This window comes from Neofelis nebulosa, chromosome 2 (assembly GCF_028018385.1).
Source record: "Neofelis nebulosa isolate mNeoNeb1 chromosome 2, mNeoNeb1.pri, whole genome shotgun sequence".
Classification (NCBI taxonomy): Eukaryota; Metazoa; Chordata; class Mammalia; order Carnivora; family Felidae; genus Neofelis; species Neofelis nebulosa.
Window position 1 is genome coordinate 20,086,971 of NC_080783.1, and position 24,511 is coordinate 20,111,481.

Here is a 24,511-nt window from a genome sequence, read left to right on the forward strand (position 1 = left end):
ATATATTTAAGAAACAAATAGTCATTGAGCTACTATACTCCGGGTACGATTCTAGGTGCTGAGTATTTGGTGTGGGATATGGCAAAACTCCTGTCTCCATAGATCTTGCATTATAGTGGGGAAGTTGGTACTTGCCACATTAAGTAACATTATCGAAGGCTGTGGAGAAAACAAAAATTGCATAAGGCAGTAGGGAGTACCCGACAGGAGGGTATGTTTGTGTGGAGTGTGTTAGGGGGTTTAAAAATAGGTCCATACATTCTTTCATACTTTCTTCAAAAGGTGAAACCTAGGGGTGCCTGGGTGGCTCAGCTGGTTAAGCATCTGATTTTGGCTTACGTCATGATCTCATGGCTCATAAGTTTGAGCCACGCATCGGACTCTGTGCTGACAGCTCAGAACCTGGAGCCTGCTTTGGATTTTGTCTCCCTCTCTCTCTGCCATTCCCCCGCTTGTGCTCTGTCTCTCTGTATCTTTCTCTCTCTCTCTCAAAATAGAAATAAACATTAAAAAAATTTAAGAAAAAGGTGAAGGCTAATTCCCCTTACCCTGAGTGTGGGCTAGATGTAGTGACTTGATCCTGAAACAAAGACCGAAGTGGAAGTCATGGAGTATGACTTTGGAAGCTGGATAATGAAAACGTATCTTCCTCCACTGAGTTTTGTTGAATTGTCTGCTCTGGGGGAAGATCACAGTCATGTTATAAAGACGCTCAAGCTGCTTAAGAGGCTCACATGGCAGGGAACAGAGGCCTCCTGCCAACAGCCTTGTAAGGGACCATCTAGAAAGCTGGTTCTCCAGCCCTAGACAAACCTTCATATGAGTGCAGGTCCTGCCAATATCCTGACTGTAGGTGAATGAGAGACCCTGAGCCCGAACCTCCCCGATAAGCTGACCCGGGTTCCTGACTGAGGATGACTATGAGATAAATATTTGTTATGTAAACCCAGAGCTTTTGGGAGTCATTTGTTAAATAGTAATAGATAACTAATATATGTATTTTATGGAAGTTCTCTCTGTGAAGGGAATAGTTGAACAAAGACCAGAATGAAAAAGGAAAATCAACCAGGTTAAGATACATATGAAGATCCTTGAAGCAGAAGGTCATAGAACTGGCAAAGGCTTTTTGGTAGGAACATGCTTGAAATTTTCTTTTTTCAAATTTTTTTTTAACGTTTATTTATTTTTGAGACAGAGAGAGACAGAGCATGAATGGGGGAGGGGCAGAGAGAGAGGGAGACACAGAATCAGAAGAAGGCTCCAGGCTCTGAGCCATCAGCCCAGAGCCTGACGCGGGGCTCGAACTCACGGACCGTGAGATCGTGACCTGAGCTGAAGTCGGACGCTTAACCGACTGAGCCACCCAGGCGCCCAGTTTTTTTTTTGTTTTTTTTTCAAAATTTTTTTTTTCAAAATTTTTTTTTTGAAATTTTCAAAGGCATGCCAAGGAAAGATAGTCCTAGATTTGGAAATGGGCAGGATATTATCAGCTATCCTTTCAGTGGAGAGCTGGGCATTGTCCAGGGTATTTTCTGGAATTACCTGATTATACTGAGATATTCCTCTTTGAATTTTGATTGCCTAAGTTATGGAATTCAACTTGTAGAAATCTGATAGGAGTGCAAATGATTCTTTTCCAAAGCAATATAATTTATTTTGCCTAGTAGGTATACAACTGAATTCTACCCTGTAGGAAAGATGGCCCCAGACAATACATTTTAAGCAGCTTTATTGTGATAACATTTTTATACCATACAATTCATCCACTTAAATCCATGCTTTCTCAGTATATTCACAGGGTTATGCAAACATCACCGCAATCCAATTTCTGTCCATTTCATAAAGAAAACCCCTTATCTGTTAGTAGGTTCCCTTCCATTATCCCCTCCCCCATACCAGTCCCAGATAATCACTAATCTATTGTTTGTCATTATAGATTTGCCTCTTCTAGAAATCTCATATAGAGGTAATCGTATACTATGTGGCTTTTGGGACTGGCTTCTTTCACTTAGCATAATTTTCAGGGTTCATCCATGTTGTGGCATGTATTAATACTTCATTCTTTATTGCCACATATTATTGAATTGTATAGAAATATCACATTTTGTCTTTCTATTTATTGGTTTGTGGACATTTGGGTTATTTCTACTCTGGGGTAATGTGACTAATGTTTCTATGAGTAGTCAGACCCAGTTTTTGTGTGGATGCGTGTTTTAATTTCTTTTGGGTATATACCTAGGAGTGGAATTGCTGGGTCATATGACAGGTCCATGTTTAATATTTTAAGGAACTTCCAAACTGTTTTCCAAAGTGGCTGCATCATTTTACATTCCCTCTAGCAGTGTGTGAGGGTTCCAATTTCTCCACATCCTTGCCAACACTTATTATCATCCATCATTTTGATTACAGCCATTTTAGTGGATATGAGGTGATTTCTTGTGGTTTTAATTTGCATTCCCTAATGACTAATGATGTTGAACATCATTTATGCACTTATTGGCCATATTTATATTTTTCTTGGAGCAATGTCTATTTAAAGCCTTGCCAATTTTTAAACTTGTCTTTTACTGTGCAGTTTTCAGAATTCTGTATGTATTCTGTGAACAAGTCTTTTATCAAATATATGACTTGCAACTGTTTTCTCCCACTATAAGGGTTATCTTCCCTTTATTGATGGTATTATTGGCAGAAACAAAGTTTTAAGTTTTAAGTCCTATTTATCGTTTTTTTTTTCTTTTGTTGCTTGTACTTTTGCTATTATATCAAAGAAACCATTTCCTGACCCTAGACCATGAAGATTGGCTTTTATGTTTTCTTCTAAGTGTTTTACTGTCTTCGCTCTTACCTTTAGGTCTATTCATTTTGAGTTAATTTTGTGTGTGCTCTGTGGTAAAGGTCTACATTAATTTTTTTTTCTCCAAGTTTGTTTGTTTGTTTTAGAGACAGGGAGGTGGGGAGAGGAAGAGGGAGAGGGTGAGAGAGAGAGAATCTAAAGCAAGCTTCATGCCCAGCATGGAGCCTGATGCGGGACTTGATCTCACAACTGTGAAATCATGACCTGGGCTGAAATCAAGAGTTGGACACTTAACCAGCTGAGCCACCCAAGTGTCCCCCTCTTTTTAAATTTTTTTTTAAATTTTTAAACAAAGAGAGAGAGAGAGATTTTCTTCCTTTTAATTTAAATTCCAGTTATTTAACATACAGTACAATACTAGTTTTAGGTGTAGGATTTAGTGATTCATCACTTGCATGCAACATCCAGCACCCTCCTTAGTCCCTATCACCTATTTAACCCATCCCCCCTGCCCACTTCCCCTCTGGCAATCATCAGTTTGTTCTCTATAGTTAAGAATCTGTTTCCTGGTTTGCCTTTCTCTTTTCTCTTTCCCCATGTTTATCTGTTTGTTTCTTATCCAGTTGTTCCTGTACCGTTTTCTAAAGACTATTCTATCGCCATGGAATCATCTTTGCATACTTGTTGAACATCAATTGATCATAAATGTGTGGGTTTATTTATGGGCTCTCAATTCTGCTTCATTGACCCACATGTCAGTTTTTGTGCCAGCACTGTGTTTTCTTGGTTAGTGTAGCTTTGTAGTAATTTTCAAATTGGGAAGTCAGTTTTTCAACCTGGTTCTTCTTTTTCAAGGTTGCTTTAACTCTTTGGAGTCCTTTAAATTTCTATAGGAATTTTAAGATTCGCTCATCAGTCTCTGAAAAAAAAGGCAGCTGGTATCTTGATAGGGATAGTTTTGTATCTGGGGAGTAAAGTCATCTTAAAAATCCTAGGTCATTTGATCCATGAGCATGGAGTATCTATCCACTTATTTAAATGTTCCGTCATTTCCTTTGATGACAATTTATAATTGTCATTGTATGTCTTGTACTTCTTTTAAAGTGTATTCTTAAGTATTTTACTATTGTAAATATAATTTAATTATTTATTTAACTTTCAAAATGTTCGCTGCTAGAGGGTAGAAATACAAGTGATGTTTTTATATTAATCTTGTATTTTTCACCCTTGCTGAACTCATTTATCAGTTTTAATAGTGTTTTAGTGGATTCCTTAGAAATTTCTATATAAAAAACCATGCCATACACAAATAGATTTACTTTTTCCTTTTTTTTTTTTTTTTTGGATGCCTTTTATTTCCTTTTCTCACCTAATTGTCCTGGCTAGACCCCCTAATAAAGTTAATGAGGTTGTACGAATCGACATTCTTGTCTTGTTCCTGATCTTATGGTGAAAACATTCAGCCTTTCACTGTATTTTTTAAATGTTTTATTTATTTTGGTGGGGGGAGGGGGAGAGAAAGAGAGAGAGACACACAATCTGAAACAGGCTCCAGGCTCTGAGCTGTGAGCACAGAGCCTGATGCAGGGCTTGAACCCAGGAATGGGACCATGGCCTGAGCCAAAGTCAGATGCCCAACCAACTGAGCCACCCAGGTGTCCCCAGCCTTTCACTATTAAGTGTGATAGTGTGTTTCCATATATGGTCTTTACCACAAAGAAAAAAGTTCCTTTCTTCCTGGTTTGATGAGTGTTTTTTATCATAAAGAGTTTTGGATTTTTGTTAATTTTTTCCCCTATGGCTATTGAGATAATCATATGGCATTGTCTTTTATCCAATTAATATGGTGTATTACATTAAGTGATTTTCAGATGTGAAATTAACCCTGCATTTCTGGGTTAAGTCCCACATGGTCTTGGTGTATAATCCTTTTTGTATGTTTCTTGATTCACTTTGTTAGTGCTTTGTTGAGTATTTTTGGCGTCTATACTCATATGGGATATTAGTCTGTTCCTATATTATTTTCTTACGGTGTGTTTGTGTGTGAGGATCAAGTAACACTGATCTCACTCACATAAGGAGTTGAAAAGTGTTCTCTGCTTCTAATATTTTCGGGGAGAGTTTTAAGGATTGCTATTCATTTTTCTTGAATGTTTGGTAAGTTTTAAAATGACTAATTCATTTATTTTACTTGTTATAGATGTATTCCTAGTTTTTATATCTCTTGATTAAATTTTTATTATTTGTTTCTTTCTAGGAATGTATCCATTTTGTGTAAGTTTTCCAGTTTGTTGGTATGCAGTTGTTAATAGTGTTCACTTATAAATCTTTTTATTTCTGTCAGATTGGTAATTGTGTGTCTTCTTTCATTCTTGATTTTAGTAATTTGAGTCCTCCCTTTTTCTCTTGATCAGTCTAACCAAATATGTATCAGTTTTATTGATCCAAACATTGGATTTTATTGTCTCGTGTGATATTATCCAGTTTTGCATCTATTAATAAATTCACTTCAACGTTTATTTTTTAAAAAAATTTTTATGTTTTTTTTTTTTTTGATAGAAAGAGAGACACAACATGTGAGCAGAGGAGGGGCAGAGAGAGAGGAAGACACAGAGTCTAAAGCAGGCTCCAGGCTCCGAGCTGTCAGCACAGAGCCTGATGTGGGGCTCGAACTCGTGAACTGCGAGATCATGACCTGAGCTGGCTTCGTATGCTTAACCGACTGAGCCACCCAGGTGCCCCTCACTTCAACATTTCTGATAGCCTGTGTATACGTATCTGTCTGTTCTTCAGATTCTCTTCTGAGCCTATGTTAACACAGGTGCTCTCATTAATTAATGAGTTGAATGAAATATTTGACATGTGTTGATTTCATATTTTTACGAAAATAATGTTTTAAACTTTAAAAAATTATACTTTAGCAGAAAGCAGGCATATCACTGAAGAGTCAGAAAGTGGTGGAAAATGAGGTCAGAGAGAAAGACACAGAACAGATCATGTAAGTCCTTGTAGGCCATGCTAAGGAAGTTGGTTTTTACTCTGGGTGAGAGAAAAAGCTATTAGCATCATCCAGGCAAGTGACTCCCTTAGCTGGGACCTTAGATACCTGTAACGTGTTTCTAGGCCACTTCACAGGATGGCTGTGAGGATGGAATGAGATTATGGAGTTGAAAATGGCATTGTTACTGTTAGAGGTCAGTCAGTGGTGGTAAACCCCAGACAACCTTCAAGGCAAGTGTAAGGGGCTGGGATGGGTGGGCTTTCAGGGAAGGAGAACACTTTCAGGAAATGGTCTGACCACACAACCCTGGTTATTTGAGGTAATAGATACCTAATCACTGCGCTCTCAAGCCTGCCAAGAGGGTTTGGTTTATCAGCATGACCTGAGTACAGGGCTCTATAAAGTGTGTTCTTTGAGGATTTTCTTTCCTTCCTCTTTCTCTCTTTGCAATTAAGAGAAGTCCCCAGGAAAAGAACTATATAAACATAAGGGTAGAATTAAGATAAATGCATTCCTTTAGCTTAGGAAATTTTCCGTGATGAATGAATGCCCCTCTAGCTTTTATTCAGCAAGGTCAAGTGCTGGCTCTTCAACGAAGAGCCACTTTTCCAGAGCTGAGGCTGGGTGTTGGGGCTGGGGGCCTTGAGAGAGAAAACGGTTTTCTAGAAAAAGGGAACTAGTGGTCATTGCTGACCTCTCGCAAGAGGTTTGCTGCTCCTTGGTGGTTTCACAGCCGATGGTGGACTTGGGGGTCTCTCTTCCAGTCAGCCTCTGGAGCTGACTTGACTCTTCACAGCTGCAGCCATGAGAGACGAGAACACTTTCAATAGAGGGTACTGTGCGGATCCCAGGTAGAAACGAAGCTTCTACTTCTCATTTGTACCCAAGAGTCAACAAACATCTGGATAATATGATTGGAAATGCTTTATAAAGGTATCAGGAAACCTGGGTCCCCTACTCAGCTCTGTCACTAACACAGCTCAGAGAGTGCACATGTTGTGTCCGGCTCCCTGACCAACTCCACAGTTGGTGAGATTGGCAGGAGGTGGGCTATCATTTCTAAGTTCCTCCCAAACTCTGACATCCCGTGTCTGAGTTCATAGAGACCCCCGAACATTCCTGAAGGTCCACTTGCTTTTTCTCATTTCCATTCTATATCCTTTCTTCTGTAGTGACTTTTTAGAAAGGTTGGTGAAACACAGTTAGAAAGCTGCTGCTGAACCAACAAGAGAAACATGACCTGAGGAATCATGCTCATGCTCAGTTTTATGTACTCTTAGGTTTTGAGAGCAAGTAGGGATGAAAAGACCTAAAACATAGGATGTTTGATATTTAGGAACGTCAGGCCCAAAGGACATACTGGAGTGAAATTTTACTGGACTGAAATTTCCTGGAGGTGAAATACCTAGAGGAAAAGGGATGAGGTCCATCTTTATGGGTGTGTGTATTACATGCTCATAGAGAGGCTCTGCTTATTAAGAGAAGAGAGACACAAGTGGAAGAATAGATGGACAAGGAGAAAATGGGGTGGGAACACAGGTGGTGAGTTACTTTGTAAATTTGTATGGGTTTTCAGGACCTTTGGTTCTTCACCTGAAGAGGTGAGCCTCCATTTGGGCTACACTGTCACCAAGAAGTGGATGGAATCCTGGTCCCATGATGGAGATTTCTCGACCACTTCTCTCTGGAAGGTTAATGGAGTGGACTGCCATGCCATACTAAAATGAAAATTAAGAAAAGGAAGGAAAAGAAAAAAGAGAGAGGGAGAATAGTTCTTTCAAGACAGTCTAGCCTTCTAGTAACACTTCAGAAACTTAATCTCTTTGTTTCATATTTAAAATAAAGACTTTTACACCCCTTGTCATCTTTCTCCTTAATTCTATAATACTGTTTAATCTCTCTTGAATATAGCTGAGGTCTTAGGAGCAGATTTGTTTAAAATATTCCTTTCCACTCACACTGAACCTCTTTCTTGGAGCCCAACTTCTTAGAAACTTGTCAATTTCCCTGAAACTTGTGACCATATTTCCACAAAAATAATCTCTCAGAAATGTTCAAATATTTGGCAGTGGTAACCCAGAAGGAGTCCAGTGATGGGCAAAGCTGGAGAGGCATGACTAAACTTTCTCAGAACTCTTGGTTTTCAACTAAATAGTCCAGGAAGGCATTAAAGAAGAAGAAGGAGGAGAAGGAGGAGAAGGAAGAGAAGGAGGAGAAGGAGGAGAAGGAGAAGGAGAAGGAGAAGGAGAAGGAGAGAAGGGGATGGGGAAGGGGAAGGGAGGGGGAAGAAAATTAAAGCCAGCATCCTGCATTCTGTCATCACTTCCTCTGTTCTTTTTCTTTTCTTCACCCCTTTCCAATCACTTCCTTCTTCAGTAAGAAGGTGGCACTAACACAAAGACTATCTAGTGTTTCTGGTTCGTTGGGGGTTAACTCACTCTGAGGTCCCAGCAAACTCTATTCATGCCCTGCTCCCACTCGCTCAGGCACATGGCTCCTGGCCCATCAATTTCTACTCTCACCTTCCCACTCACCATTTAGGACAGGCTGTGATACCATTTAGTTGAATTGGAGGGGAGGTGATAGAGATTGGAGTCTCGGCCTGGGAGACAGATGACCCACCAGTGACAACCCCTTCAGGAATGTGTAACTCTACATGCAGCTGCTTGGTCTGGAAGAGGTAAAAGAATTCCTGTGAGTAAGTTGGTTCTGAGAATTCTCACGGTCCCAGGGGATGTGCAACTGCTGCAGCTCAGATAAACCAGAGAGGGAGTGTGTATAGTGACAAGGGAGGCTCAGGACTGCTGCTGGGTGACTGGGTCACCCTAAGGATGGGACAGATGGGATGGGAGTTGGTGACCATAGAGGCAGACCGCGGAAGAGATTCCCATGGGATGAATTTATTTGGGGGTTTTAGCAAGAAAACCAGTCATGAATTCTTTGAGTTAAGTGGATGATTAAAAAATATAATTAGAAATCAAAGCTTGTTTTTAGAGGCTATTAAGAAAAGAAACCACAGGTCAAAATGGAGGCAGAAGGCAGAAGCATAAAGTAGAGACCTAGAGGCCAAGGAGGCGAACCCAGGCTTCACCTGTGGTGCCCCTAACCCCATTTGTTCTCACTCTGGGCAAGAGCAGCTCTCCATGCTTCACGTCCTCAGCAAAGAGTAAGGGATACTTGAATGAGTCAGGTTACAGAACCAGGCTATGTTTCTGGAGAATTTGACTGTAGAGGTTTCTGGCAGGAGTACTCTAGGTAGAGGGAGGAATTTTATCTATTTTGTCGGCCATCTTTAGATGACCCCATTTTCCCCACTCCCAGCTAGAAGCATCAAAGTTGCAACTCAAGTGTTGTGTCACGGAGTGCCTAAACTGCCCAGCGCATAGGTCTGGGAGCTTCCGAGTTCTGGGTCACAGCTCTGGAGATGGCTTTGTGGTAGCATCAGTAGTAGTGGGGAGTAGGTGTCCCGAGAAATGTCAGTTGCATGAGAGATGGCAACTAAGAGGCAATGGTCCCCAAACAGAGAATAAGCTAGTGTCTGAAGGTATAATGAAGTGGCATGGATTCTGGCATCTTCTGAGTGCTTCATACCATGGCTATCACTGACAAAGTTCATTTCTAAATCTCATGGGCTGGTGGGGGCAGAGCACTGGATATTCTGCCCTGTTGTTCCATCTTTTGGTGGGGGGGGGGGAGGTGTGAGTTCTTTCAGCATAATTACTTTGAGATTCATCTATACGTTGATTGTATCAGCGCTTGATTCCTTTTTTGTTGCCATCACAGGTACAAAATATAGCACACCTTGTTTAAGCATTCACCTGTTGAAGGATATCTGGGTCATTTCCAGTTTGGGGAAATTATAAATCAAGCTGCTATAAACATCCACGTTTAGGTGTTTTGTATGAAGATAGTTGCTATTTCGCCTACAAGTAGGATTACAGGTCTTATGATTAATGTGTGTTTAACTTTTTAAGAAACTGTATTTCAAAGTGGCTATGCCATTTTGCTTTCCTATCAGTAATGTATGGGAGTTACAATTACTCCACATCCTTGTCAACACTTGGTATGAAATAGTGTATTAATGTTCACAATTCCAGACGGTGACCAGCTGGCCTAGTCAATAGAGTGTGTGACTCTTGATCTCAGGGTTGTGAATTTAAGCCCCACATTGGGTGTAGAGATTAGTTAAAAATCAAATCTTTAAAAGAAGTTTACTTATAAGTGTTCATGATTCCAATAAATCTGTAGTAACATCTCATTGTAGTTTAATTTGCATTTCCTTAGTAACCTAAGATTCCCTAAATAACTAAAGCATCTTTTCATGTGCTTATTTGCCAAATACACTTTCTTTAGTCTCGGTTTGAATATTTTGCCCGTACTTTTTGCTTTCTTATTAATTGAATTTTGAGAGTTCTTTATAAATTCTGGATGTATTAGTTGCAAATATTCCCTGCTTGGCGATGTTTTGTCTTTTAATTCTCTTCACAGGGATGTTTGAAGAGCAGAACTTTTAAATTTTGATCAAGTTCCATGTATGGATTTTTCCCTTTTGTGGATTATGTTTTAGGTGTAGTGCCAGAGAAATCTTTGCCTAGTCCAGGTTCACAAAGGTTTCCTCCTATGTTGTCTTCTAGGAGTTTTACAGAGGTTTCAGGGCATAGGTTTTAGGCCATAGGTTTTTCACATCTTTTGGTAGAATTATCTGTAAGCATTTCATACTTGTATGGTCATTATAAAAATATTGTTTTTTAATTCTTATTTATTTATTTTGAGCTAGAGAGAGAGAGAGAGAGAGAGAGACAGAAAAAGAGAAAGGCAGAGAGAGAGGGAGAGAAAGAATCCCAAGCAGGCTCCACACGTCAGTGCAGAGCCTGACATGGGGCTCAAACCCACGAATCGTAAGATCATGACCTAAGCCAAAATCAAGGGTTGAACACTTAACTGACTAAGCCACGCAGGCACCCCTAAAAAATATTGTTTTTAATATCAATTTCCAATTGTTCATTGCTAATATACAGAAATCCAATTGATTTTTTTTAAATTCGATCTGATTTGCTACCTAGGCAATCATATAGTTTATAAATAAAGTAAGTTTTACTTCTTCCTTTTCAATCTGGCTGGTTTTACTTCTTGTTCTTGCTTGACTATCCTGATTAGAATCTGCAATACAATGTTGAATGGGAACAGTGAGAGTAGACATCTTTTTCTTAGGGGGAAAATATTTATTCTTTCACCGTTAAGTATGTATGAGGTGGTTCCCTTCTATTTCTAGTTGGCTGAAAGTTGTCTGTGTGTGTGCGTGTGTGTGTGTGTGTGTGTGTATGTGTGTGTTCTTAATTTTAATATTTTGATCAGGAATGGCTCTTGGATTTTGTCAAATGCTTTATTGTATCTATTAGGATGATCTTTGTTGTCCATATTTTTGTTTTTAGTTTGCTAATACAGTGAATTACATTGATTTACTGTCAAATGTTAATTTAACCTTGAATTCTACTTGGTCATGTGTCATTTTCTTTATACATACAGTTGGATTTGATTTACCACCATCTAAAAGTTTGCATGTATGTTCATGATGGCTGTTAGTCTGTAATTTTCTTTTCCTATGATGTTTTTGTATGGTTTTTATATCAGGGTAATGCTGGCTTCATGGAGTTGGAAAATATTCTCTCCTTTTTAACTTTCTGGAATTGTTTATTATACATATTTCTGCCTAAAATATAATCCATTAATGAAGGCATCTAAACCTGGAGTTTTATCTTGGGAAGATTTTTAACTACAAATTCAATTTCTTTCTTTCTTTCTTAGATACTGGGCTACTCATGTTAATGTGATCTATTTCTTCTCTGGTAGTTCGTGTCTTTTAAGAAATGTATCCACATCAGTTAGCTTCTCAAATAATTAGTATGAAGTTGTATATAATATTCTGTAATTATTATCTTCATACCTATAGAATCTGTAGTGATGCCACCTCTCATTCCTGATGTTGGTCATTTCTGCCCTTTCTTCCTCTCTCTCGGATTTTTCCTGATCAGTCTGATTTTAGGTAGATTGGCTTCACTGATTTTCTAAAAGAACTATCTACTGTTTCATTAGTTTATTTATTTTTCTATTATTTAACTCTTTTCTATTTCATTGATTTCTGCTTTGATCTTTATAATTTCATTTTGAAAATTTACTTTGGATTTTATTTGTTTTTCTTTTCCTATTTTCTTCAGGTGGGGACTGGAGTAACTAATCTGAGATGTTTACTTTTCTAATATAAGTATGTGGTGCTATATATTTCCTCCTAGGTACCACTTTAGTGATGTGCCACACATTTGGAATTTCATCTGGTTAAAAATACTTTCTAATTTCCTTTTGAGCTGCTCTTTTATAATCTGGTAATTACCAAAATGTGATAATTTGATAATTCTAACAATGCAAATAAACACAACGGGATAGAAAACAATAGGAGGATTGTCTGTACTTCAGATGAGGCCGTAAGAGAAGATTTTTTGGAGGAGGTGACATTCTATCCAAGACAAGAAGAATGAGAAGAAGTCAAGCAGGTAGAGTTGAACCAAGAGTATTCTAGGCATAGGGTCAGCAAATGCAAAATCCCTAAAAAGCAAGAAAGAGAAGGAAAGAATTTGAAAAGAAGCAAAAGGTTAAAGAAAATATTTCCTAAATTTTATCATCAAAACATGTTGTTTCCAGATCCTACAAAGTACAGGAACAGGCATGAGCCATAAGGACACAGGACTTCCATGTTTGGCCTGACTATAGTTCTCCTTAGTGTCAGGGTAATGGGTAAAATTGCCCCTGGAGAAGGGGTACCACCCCAGGAATTCTATCCGTATTAAGTTGTTGAGGTATGATTTCATCCTGAGAATGTGCTGCTCTACATCCTTAGTAAATTAAATTCTTGATCCTTGAACTTTGCCATGAGTGATCGCTAGATTATTATTCTTTCTTTTTAATGTTTTTTTAATACTCTGAAGAAAGCTTCCAGATTGACCTCAAATAACTGATTCATATCAAATATATTTCTTTGTCTTTTCCTTTGCTGTAGCCTCCCTGAATGGGGCTGTTTGATTCTTGGTGACAAGACTAGAATGACAAATCATGGATACAATATGGTGCCATCCATTTTCAACTTTATTCTTTTTCACCACAAGGGATCTGTGATGGGAAATGTTCTTCAGTCAGCCACAGCTGGCTCCTGGACCACAGTGAGTTAGTACACATCTGTTAAAGACAGGCTGAAGACGTGCCTTCCTCGTTTTTTTTCTCCAAGCTGGCTCACTGAAGAATTGCTATATCTCTGGAAATCTTTTCCTGTGCTCTTTCTCCTCCTTAATTCCCCTGAGCTTTCATTAGCTCTTCCAGTGCTGTCCTCAAGTGAATGATTCATAGCTTGTATATTTCTCCCATGTCTGTCTTGAGAAAGTCTAGAGAGCATTCTGTCTTTTCCCTCTCCTGAAAACACTCCTCTCAGGCTCTATGTTACAGTTCCCTTAGACCATCACTTCACTTTCCCATAGAAGAGCAGGGAGAACTTGGGTTTTGTAAGCAGGAGTATTAGTTTTTTGGCCATTCCTATGGACTAACCAGGAAGACTGCAGGGTGAAATCAATCAGGGATAGTTCACCATGAATGCAGTTCCCAGGTCGGAACTATTTCGAGAGGGATAATGAAGAATTCTGTGCCACTTGGGACGTCTTTCTCCTCAAGAGCAGAATGATTGGATTCTCTCCTGGTCTTTACACATTCTAAGGGAAGGTCTTTTTAAAGGTTTTTTTTTTCCTCAGATGATGTTTTTGTTTCCTCAATTCCCCCAGGTCAAGGAAGTCCTTCCTGATAGCTGGGAAAAGGAACAATTATACTCTTCTCTTCACATTTGCTCTTCAGCTTGTAGAGGAGAAATATAAGACTTCAGTCTTATTCCTCCAACTGCTTATTTTCTCTTCCCCAAAGGAGGAGGAGTAACTAAGCTGACTGGAGGGCCGGACCTTCACTAACTGACATTTACTAGGGGACGGAGTGACAGTGTTAAATGTTACACAGAGGTGACACTTGGTATTGTTTCTGTGTTCTCTCAGGGGAATTGTGGGCTCATTGTCTTGGGTAAATTCCATGTGGTGAATTCCCCTGAGCAAGTTGTCCCAGTATGGAAGGGAAAGGAAGGACATCCATTCTTTCTCTGTCTTCTAGCTGTGCCAGAGCATGGAGGCAGGCCTGTGGTCCTCCACAGTTAGCTAGGTAGGCAAATTCAGACCCAACTCTACAGATCAGCTATCCAAAGCGGTGGGTGGGTCGTAAGTCCAAAATTTGGGTGGCTGGAATAGAAAGCCCCATTAAGCTTAAGGTTTAAGTCCAAGTTTTCTCCAAGTCCTGCTTTTACAGAGTGATCGGGTGCATCCTTCTTCACATAAACAGTCTGAACCTTGTATCTTTTGTCTCAATGGGGCAGAGCCTAGAGGAGGAGACTCCAGCCCCCCTTCCAGCTTCCATCTAAATTTTTATGCCAAATGTAGTCTTTGAAAATGAAAGTAATTTTTAAAGCAGTGCCAACTTATTATCTCCCAGAGCTCCAAAGATTCTTGTTGTGTGTGTATGTCTGTCTTACCTCCATTCTCCATTATTACTCATGCTTGAAAAACTCAAAAGCGTCAGATCCATGTATCCAAAGAAATGGCGACTAGAGAGGTCAGTTGCCTTATCTAGAGCCCGGCCCCTCCTCTTCACATCTTTCCTTTGGTTTTCAAATGGAAACATCATATTCACATTGTGTCTCCTTAATGCTGGAAAATGCAGCTGCCATGCTAAAAAGGTCAAAATTACCTCAATTCCTTCTGCATGCCTGGAAACCAGCCTCTTGACTCTACTCAGAGTTTTGCATCTAAAATCTTAGACAATAGTCCCAGGAACAAAATGAGTCTTCCAGGCCCTTGGAGAGACTGGATTAAACCATCAGCTACATCATCAGCCAGTGTTGATCATCCGGTTTTTTCCTTCTATCTGTGTTATCACCATTGATGTATACTCTACAAATGGAACAGTGAGTCTAGTCACTGGAGAAAGCCTTGGATGTGTTTAATTTCCTGCCAAACTCTGTGACAAAGAGCTAATTTCATGTCTTGTGATCAAATAACTGTAACTTTGCAAGGGCAAAATTTGTTGGACTGTGGATACTCAGGGTCCTTGTGTGGCTTGGGATGTTGCCAGGGCAGCGATGGGGTCTGAGTGAGTGTTTTCATTTTATTCTTGCTTTATTACCCCTGCCTAATTCTCCCATTTCAAAATGTCGTGGAGTAGGCTGGTGTCATTTGTTTTCATAAATTAATGTCGATTGCAATTTATGGCCAGATGGGCCCTGAAAAATAAGAGGCTTGTGTGTCTCTTGGAAGGTCTAAAGAAAAGCAGTGGGCATGCTTGGGGTGAACTTTTGCACTTCAATGCTTCTTGTGAAAAATCCTGTTTTATAACAGCTGGGGACAAAGGATTCCTTATTAAGATTATTTTTTTGCCACTGCTTCTAATTCCTCTAGCAACTAGAAAAAATGTAAATATTGTAATTCTTCCTACTGGGAAGCCATGTGTCTGTGTCAGGGAACAACTTGGAAATCAGAGGTCTAGCGTCTGAATCCCCTAGATATCTTCACAGCCAACTAATGGGGCTCTGGGGGCAGGAAGGTGCATATTGGATAATAGCATGCAAAAGCTCTGATATATATCTTTTTGCTACTCCTTCATGGGCCAGGGAGAAGACCTGGGTCAGTGAGAAGCACAAATATGAGAGAGAGAGAAAAAAAAAGAACTAGAAAATTTGATGAGTCTGTGAGTCTAAGAAATAATGGCTTGTGGGATGCTGGAATCCAAAGCCAAAGAGGAGGCTACTTGGCCACTGTAAGCATTCAGAGACCACGTGCAGCTAGATACTCCCTCCCACAAGGGCACTTGCCTCAGGGTATATGAGCTACAGGGTTAGAAGACCCTTTTTCTTAGCCCTCTTGGTATATAGCTATGTGAAAAATCACATAGATTCTCAGATGATTGCCTTTCTGGTTAAAACAAAGGATCTGGACAAGACAGTGTCCAGCGTCCCTTCCATCTCGAGTACCTTTTTTGATGATAATCTTTGTTTTATGAAATTATGTTAAGATCAGAGTGTTATTGTATCATCGTCCTCAAGTCATGGGCATTGAGATTCCTCACAGTAAACATGAAGTTGGCTAGTGATCTTTACCCATCCAGAGTCCTGCTCATAGTTCTGTAGATCCTACAACTTAGAAAATCATTTTCATATATAACAACTCCGTGAGGTAGATAACACAGGAACTATGATTTCTCCTAAACCTCATAGCTGTACTGGGATTTAACCTCAGTTTCGTGGAGATGTCACCACTCTATCATTCAACAAAATTGCCCAAATATTTTTTGAGCACATCTTAGATGCAAAGTACTCTGTTGAGCAAAAAAACAAAAAAAAAACAAAAAACAAACAAAAAAAAACCCCAAAAAACAAAAAATGCATCAGAGAACAGGACAGATGCAATCCACGTTCCCAGGTTGCTCATATCTTGTACAGCAAAAGAGTGCTTAACTCTAACAAACTGTGGTGGTGTGTGTGATGGAAAAGGATAGGGGAGAAGGATGCTCCAGTGGGAGAATTTATCCCAGAGAAGAAGTAAGTAAAGATCTTCCTGGAGAAGTGACATGGAATTCTTCTCAAGAGTGGAGTTGCTTTAGTCAGGACAAAAGGGAGTTAGGGAAGAACGTTCCAGGCCACAGGAATAACATGACCTTTGGATGAAAACAGCATTTCTCTAATACCATGTGTATGGGTTAGAGGAAAGAGTAGAAGGAGAAGGAAAAGAGGGATCCCTGTAAACAATAGAAGATTGTTTCCCACTGTGTCCACATATAAAATAACCTCTGGGATTGATGTCCTACCTGAATAATTGCAGCTAGCTCACATAAAAATTGGTAGATTTTGGTTAATTTAGTAAACTATCAAGTCGTTGTGTATGCTGGGCAGTCCATGAAACTCTGAATGTCTATCAAATCCATTCACCCCTTCTGTGGAGAGAGTATGGGACAAATCTTCCTTTCCTTAGATGTCAACAGGGTTATACCATGGGACTCTAAGCACCCTGGGGACATCTGATGGTGAATAGGGAAAGGGTTACATTAGGCGGAGAGAGACAAGGGGCCCTCGGGGAGGCAGGACGCAGCTCCAAGTGGGAGGCTGAAGAAGCAGCCGCGGAGCTTGGGGAAGACGAGGATAAGATAAATGTGTTCCGGACCTGCCCGGACAAGGTGCCCTGCATGAAGTCTCACAGTAAATAGGTCCCAGTAAAAAGCCAGGGACAGAAGTTCCCAGCAGCAACCCAGTCGGGATCCCTCTCACTCTTGAGAGCTTTGTGCTTTCTCTCAATAAATTCTATAGCTTTGCTCAGTCTCTGTCGTCCGCGAGATGCATTCTTCGACTCCGTGAGACAAGGACCAGCGTCTCTCCCACCCTCCTGTATCAACTGGACCAGGGAAAGGTGTCTGAGCCAATGGCAGTCACAAGAGGTGGCCCTAGGGAAGAATTAGACTCCACAGATGTGTACCAGACTGAGTCATGATTAAGGGACCACCAGTGTATTTGAAGGTGAAATAAGAAGGATAAAGATGCCAAGACACGCTCTTGCTTCAGTTATAGAAACCCGGGAGCCTGGGTGGCTCAGTCAGTTAAGTATCTGACCTCGGCTGAGGTCATGATCTCACGGTTTGTGAGTTTCAGCCCCGCTTTGGGTGAACTCGAGCCCCACTTCTCTCTCTCTCTCTCTCTGCCCCTGGTGGGATTCTCTCTCTAATTATATATATAAAAGAAAGTTACAGAAACCAAGAATAGGAAGAGACCACAATATAACGTGTGGGAGATTAGAGAAAAAACTGAGGGCTGGTTAGCTGCAGTGCAGGGGTGGGTGGGAAATGAAGGAGAAGCAACCGCAGAAATAAGTAGAAAGCTGGAAATAGAGGATGACCAGGCAGCCATAGAAAGCTACGGACTGCCAATGCTTCGGAGTGGATTTATGCAGTGCTTTTGGGAGTATTGCCAGGAGCAGCCTTTCTGCAGAGCAATCTGATACAATTTAGTCAAATTAAAATGAACCTATGTATATTTCCCAAGAGTCTCTCACACAGGCCCATTAGGGGATGTGCTTGAGGATGTTCACTATAGCGTTGCTTGTGGTGACAGGGAGTTGGCGGTAATCTGGAAATCCATCAGTGGAGATTAGATAAGCACCACAAGGCGGGTTGTGTATCATGGAGAACTAAGCAACACTGAGAATGAGCAGCCTGGATGAACTCATGCGCAGTGATGGGTGAAAGAAGAAACGGATATATGACGAAGGACTGTTTTTTTTTTTTTTTAATGAAAATACATTTTAAAAATGTACCTGTTATACAAGAACGGATGCAGATCTACATTAGACACAAATGAGAGTGGTTGCCTAAGGGGTGAGGGCAGAGAAGAACAGGATGGGTTGGGGATAAACGTAAATAAATAAGAAATAGGATAGTGAAGAGACCATGGCCAGAGATGTGTAATTTATTCAACCCTCTGCAACTGACATGAAACATGAAAATGAGAAAAAATGGGGAACAGGGAGTCTAGGATTCTTACTTTGGAGACAAGCGTATCGTATACATACAACAAGTTATGGCTGCAATAGCCTGAAAGGGAAGGGTATTTTTCTATATCTCTGGGGTCTGGCCATGCAGCTGGGGACTTTTTATGCCACGTATCTTTATAATAAACCCTAGTCCTCTGAGGTCAGAGGTCATCTGAACAGGTCTCCATTCTTTGAAATCTCGTGGCACCTAACAAAAGTTGTAGGATGGGATATAAATGACAAATCAAGCTATTGTTATCAGAAATTTATGAGGTACTAGGCCCTATTGTAGGTTTTTTAAATATATGAAATATTTAATCCTAACAACAACCATAAGGAAACTGAGGCACAGAGAGCTTACATCATGTACCCAAGGTCACACAGCCAGTTACTGGCTTCCACAGTTAACTTTGCAGTGAACTTGCAACTTTGCAGTTACTTGCAACCACAAGGCTGTATTAAAAGAGGCTACTCAGTAAACTCCATGAGTGGCTAGTTTTGCCCAGGGTCAGGGTTGACTAAACCTCTCAAAATTCTCGGGTTGGTTTCCTCAATAACCCCACTCGTTAAAAACACTTAGACGGATGGCAAAGTGCTCAGATTTGTAAAAAAAGTAATTGTTTTCTCTGTGGCGTGCCACATTCTTTTCTAAAACTGTGATCTCCCTGTCTTATTACTGAGATTTCATACCCAAGACGCTAGATTTGGAGTCAATGGCTCTGCCTCTCCCAAGCCAGGAGACCCTGGGTGACTCATGAAGCTTTCTTAGCCTCACTTTCCTCATTTGAAAACCTGGGGCGAATCGCAGTGCTCGTATCTGTCGTTATTGGGATGATACAAACTGCAGAGCTTTGAATTTTGCACAGCCCGTGTTTGGTGACAGACGCACCATTTGAGGAGCCCCTTCAAGCTCTTTTGCCCCCACCCTGTGCCTTTCCCTGCACCTCGGTACCAGCCTGGGAGCCTTGGAAGACTATTTATTGCCTTGGGCACCTTGCGTGAGCTTCAACCTGGGGAGGCACCATGTCCACGGTGCTGCTCTGCCTGGTAAAGACGAACACACACGGCGTGGCGACTGAGTTTGGCCTCAGTGTTGTTTCCTCGCCCTGTATGGGGCAGTGTGGCCCTCTTGGGTCTGTTTCCAATCTTCTTGGCAATTTGAGCATCACAGGACAAACGTCCCCACCCTCACTCTCTTGCTTCTGCCACACTCTTGCTTGTTGATGACTGTGCCCATGCCACGTGACAAGGTTTCTTGACCGGGCTGTCCCTGAGTCCCCTCTGACACCACAATCTAGTATGTTCTTCCCTGGAAGTCCTTGAAAACTAGGTTTGTCTTTTCCTCATGACGTGCCCAGTTAGCACTTTTGTTCCAGGGATGAACGTGCTTGTCTTTTCTGTGCCCTGGTTAGAGTGGGATTCTTGGGTGGGCCCTTGTATGTTTTACCTCTGCGCCCTCCCGAGCCTTTGGCTTGGTGTCTGCCAGGTAGATGCACATAAAAGGTGCCCTGTGAGCCAAAGGGCACAGGTGTGTGCTCCAGCCTGGGCTGGCAAGATCACTTGAGTTCCCCAGGCTGCTCGCCCGTCCTTCAGGTCACTAAGACTGCATGCAGAGGGCTGCCTTTAATGAGCTGCAGATCCTAACGGTGTAAAGAAAGCCCCAGGGTACGAGCAGTGGCACCTGATATAAGCTTTCAAGCTCTCCCTCATTTTTTTTTTTTTCTACAATGGTCATAAACTTAACACTGCTTTACGGCGCTGGTTCTAAGGCACAGATCTTTCAATTACTACTATTCATTGTTTATGAATCCATTCAGGAAACATTTATGAAGTGCTTACTTGTATCTGACTGGGAGTGTGGGAATAAGAATACTAAAACATGGCTCTTGCCCATGAGAGGCCATGGTCTGTTGGGAAACAGAAGTGGAGGCAAAGAATTAAAACACAATTAAAAACAAAACAAAAAAGACACAATAGGGATAGGGGCAAATGAGAGGGAGTGGAGACAGACTTCCTCAATTCAGACCAGGTCCCAATGTCTATATTTTTTTGCCTTTTTAAAAAATATATTTTAATGTTTATTCATTTTTGAGAGAGAGAGAGAGAGAGAGCGAGTGGGGCAGGAGCAGAGAGAGGGAGACACAGAATTCGAAGCAGGCTCCAGGCTCCAAGCTGTCAGCACAGAGCCCGAGGTGGGGCTCGAGCTCACAAGCTGTGAGATCATGACCTGAGCGGAAGTTGGTCGTTCAACCCACCGAGCCACCCAGGCGCCCCTGTCCCAATGTCTCTTAAGCTGTGGGACCTGGCTCTCCAAGTGTCATTTTCCTCATCCGTAATGACGCCTACTTTGCGGGGTTGCTGTTAAGATGAAGTAAGATAGTGCATGAAAGCCCTGGGCATCGTGCGTGGCCCATAGAAAGCACTAAATAACTGCTTGCCAGAGCCCTTGTTCTTCGTGTTCAGTTTTTGTCAACTGTAAAATGAGGGTGGTAATTGCACCCATCTCGTAGGGTTCCTTTGAGACTCGGATCATGAAACGCATAGAAGGCGCTGAACACCGACACCCACTGTGCCTGGCAGAGGAAGCGCTCAGCAATTGTTAGCTCCGGTTCTTACTTTGTATAAAGTAAAAAAGAAGGGAACATAGAAAAGTATACAGGCATAATGTAGTAATGCCTACGGCTGTCTGTGAAGCGCATCAAAAGGTCAGAGGAGTCAGGCAGACGAATAAAGGTCTGCAGAGATGGAAACAAATATAACAAAATCTTAATTGTAGAATCTAGATGGTGGGTACCTACGGGGAGGATCACTGGCCCCTTCTTTTCAACTTTTCTGTATGTTTGACATTTTTCCTAATACAATGCGGGAAGAATAAAAGGGAGTGACTGAATGTTTGGATGATCTTTGATGTGGAATATGAGCAAGGAAATTGTGCAGAAGGAACAAAAGACCTGGGGTGACCTGCTCGTTGCTGGCCCTTCTCTGCCTTGAGGAGACCAGGTGCCAAGGCTCAGAAACAGGAGGAAGAAGATAACCGCTGGGGGACCGCGAGTACTTCTGAGCTGAGCGGAGGGCAGAGGTTGTAGTGGCTAAGAGTATAGACATCTTAGGTTCAAATTCCAGCCCCTGTACTCACTAGCTTTGTAACTTGCCAGAAGTAGCTTCTGTGTGCTTTGGTTATTTATCAACAAAAATACAGATAACTATTTTATAAGATTGCTTTGAATGTTAGATGAGCTAGTTTCATCATCATCATCATCACCATTTTCTTCATAGGAAGGCTTGTGCTTTCAGAACACTTCAAGGCTTGGAGTCTTTACGGCCCCACCTCAACCCTTGTTGAATGAGACGCTTCTAGAGAGACTGCTGGAGGAAGGAGGGGAGGGGAGGAGGAAGGATCAGAGTAGGCGAAGTTAATCGTAGGAGGAAGAATTCAATGAGAGCCTGGGGTCTAAGGAAGACAGATGCTCAGGTACCAGTCAGATAGGTGAACTCAAGAGGCCGGGCTGATTGCTTGATCAGAGTCATGCACTTGGCTTCTAATGATATATTTAAAATGCTAGTGAAATTATAATCCTGTTGTAGTTCCTTTGGAGGCTCGTTCATCAACCTGGGCAGTGCGTGTGGCTGGAAGGTAGCCAGCATCATCCCCTGACTCCCGCCTCCATATGACTCAGCACAAATCAGACACTTTAATAGCTTCGATTCCAAGTTTGAACTTGCTCCCAAATGAAAGCTCCCCCCCCCCCCTCACCATTCTCTCCCTACCTTCACAATCCACTCCCCACTTCCAATTTATCAGCTAGTAAATTCTGAGTTGAACTTGGAGCCAGAGTTTCATTTAGGTTTGGCAAAGGCTCAACTTCTTCCAAGAAAAGAAAAAAAAATGAGGGAAGGGTGGGAGAGGTTTAGAAAAAAAGTCCAGCTAAACAAAAAGGACTCATGGAAACAGCCCTGCTACATTAAGTAACTCAGTGCAGAGAGCAGTGCTTTTTGATACATTAAGTGTGAGTGAATTTGAAGGTGCTTGAAATGGTCTGAATATGCAGCTGGGGTTACCAACCAAGCCCAGATGGGTTCCTGGTTGGAAAGGTTATGGGGTCACTGGTCATTAGCTGGTGACTTCAGAACTGGAGAGCAGACTCGAAGGTGACCATGGCACCCACACTCATTTTTATTCTGGATCGTGTGGCTGCTGGCCATGTGACATCCCTGTGCTTGTGCATCACAGAAGACCTGTTGACCTAACACTCTGCCTTGCTGGATCTACCAGTCCCCCGAAGAGCCAGGAAAATTTCCATCAGTGTATAGCATCCCGAGTTATAGGAAAAGACATGAATAACTCAACCTCACTCATAATGGAAAAATGCAAACCAAATCATCAGACTGGAAAAAGTTCAATGCTGTCCATCAGCTTCGGAAAAAAATGTTTTTAAAATTCAGTAGCGTCTACTGCTGGAAATGGTATAGAAAAATGGCCGCTGCCTTACATTATAGGTAGGAACACAAAGGATATTACCTTTGTGGAAGGAAATGTGACAATGTTTTTCTCCACTTCCTACATCCTCCCCCCCTTGATTCACTTATTCATTCTACTTTCTCTCCACGGGGAGTTTCTACTATATTTTACCCAACAATTACTCCAGTTCTGGACTCCCCACTTGCCTCCAATTCCTCACCTTACCCAAAGTAGAAAAAAAAAAAAAGGAAGAAGCTGCAGGGATTATGTACCTGTATATATCGCTTTATGGACATGTATGAGGATTCCTTTGCTATGTCTCTCACTTCCCTATCTCTATCTCTGTCATCTCTAAATCATTACTTCTACATCCACATCTACACTTACGTCTATATCTATATCCAGGTAAAGTCATAGTGTGAATGTGTTTAATTTGATTAAAAGGTGCAGCAATTTGACAATAAGACCTCAAATTAAAAATTATACATACTCTTTGACTTGGCACTGTTAAAAATGTGCCCTATGGATATATTTCCTTATGTTTACCAAGATTAGCATATAAGGATATTCAGAGAAACACCATTCATATTCACAAGATCTTGGAAAGCGCTGGAGTGCCAGGGGAATATATATTTAGTAGTGTCCCTTTACTCTGTAGAGAGGGAGAACGCATAGTCTCTGGGGAGCCAATTCATGCATTGAATCCTGATCCCAGCATTTACTGGCTGTGTATCTTGCACAGGTACTTATCTTCCTATGTCCCAGTTTTCTCAATGGTTTAAGGGGGACAAGGGCACATGTTTGTATCAATCAAAGTCCCAGCAAGAAACAAGCTCGACACTCAGTTGAGTAGTTTAAAGAGAGTTTAATAGATAGGACTATTTTCAAAGGTGTCGAGAGGGTAAAGGAAGCCATCAAGGACAATTCAGGGCTGGCCAAAGTGGAGAGCCATTGACACCACTCACCCTGAATTAATGAGAGAAGGGGACAGACTCTGAAATGCACGGAGAGCTCTGTGGCAAAGGCCATCTGACTGGTGCTGTGGCCTGCGCTCCGAGAATGGAGCAATACCAGATGACCATTAGGGGAGACCACATACTAGGGGACTAAGTACCCAAGTGCTCTCTTCACTGTCCCTCCTATCTCTTCAGATGCCACCCAGTAGCTGAATCCAACTGGAAGTCAGAAGCAAAGGAGCCCTTGATGCTCTTCCTACAGATCAAATCCTTGGTGTAAGGATAAGAATACAGAGAGGGTTGGGGAGGGGGATGGGCAGACGGAAGAGACTCAGCAAAACACTTAATGTGGGCTTGGGGAAAATGAAATGAATAAATATAAGCAAGTGCTTAGAACAGTGAGTGGCACATCATAAATGCTTAATGGAGTTGTTATTATTGCTGTTTATTAATGTTAGTATTAATTCCTGATTAAAACCATTGGGTTAGATCCAGACAGGCTGCAGTGGGCATAGACCTCCAAGACATACACCAATGAAAAAGCAGGATGTGGCTACGTGTAAGAAGTAGGTATCCCTTGGGATGACTGGGTGGTTTGCTCAGTTAAGCTTCACACTCTTTATTTTAGCTCAGGTCATAGTCTCATGGTTGTGA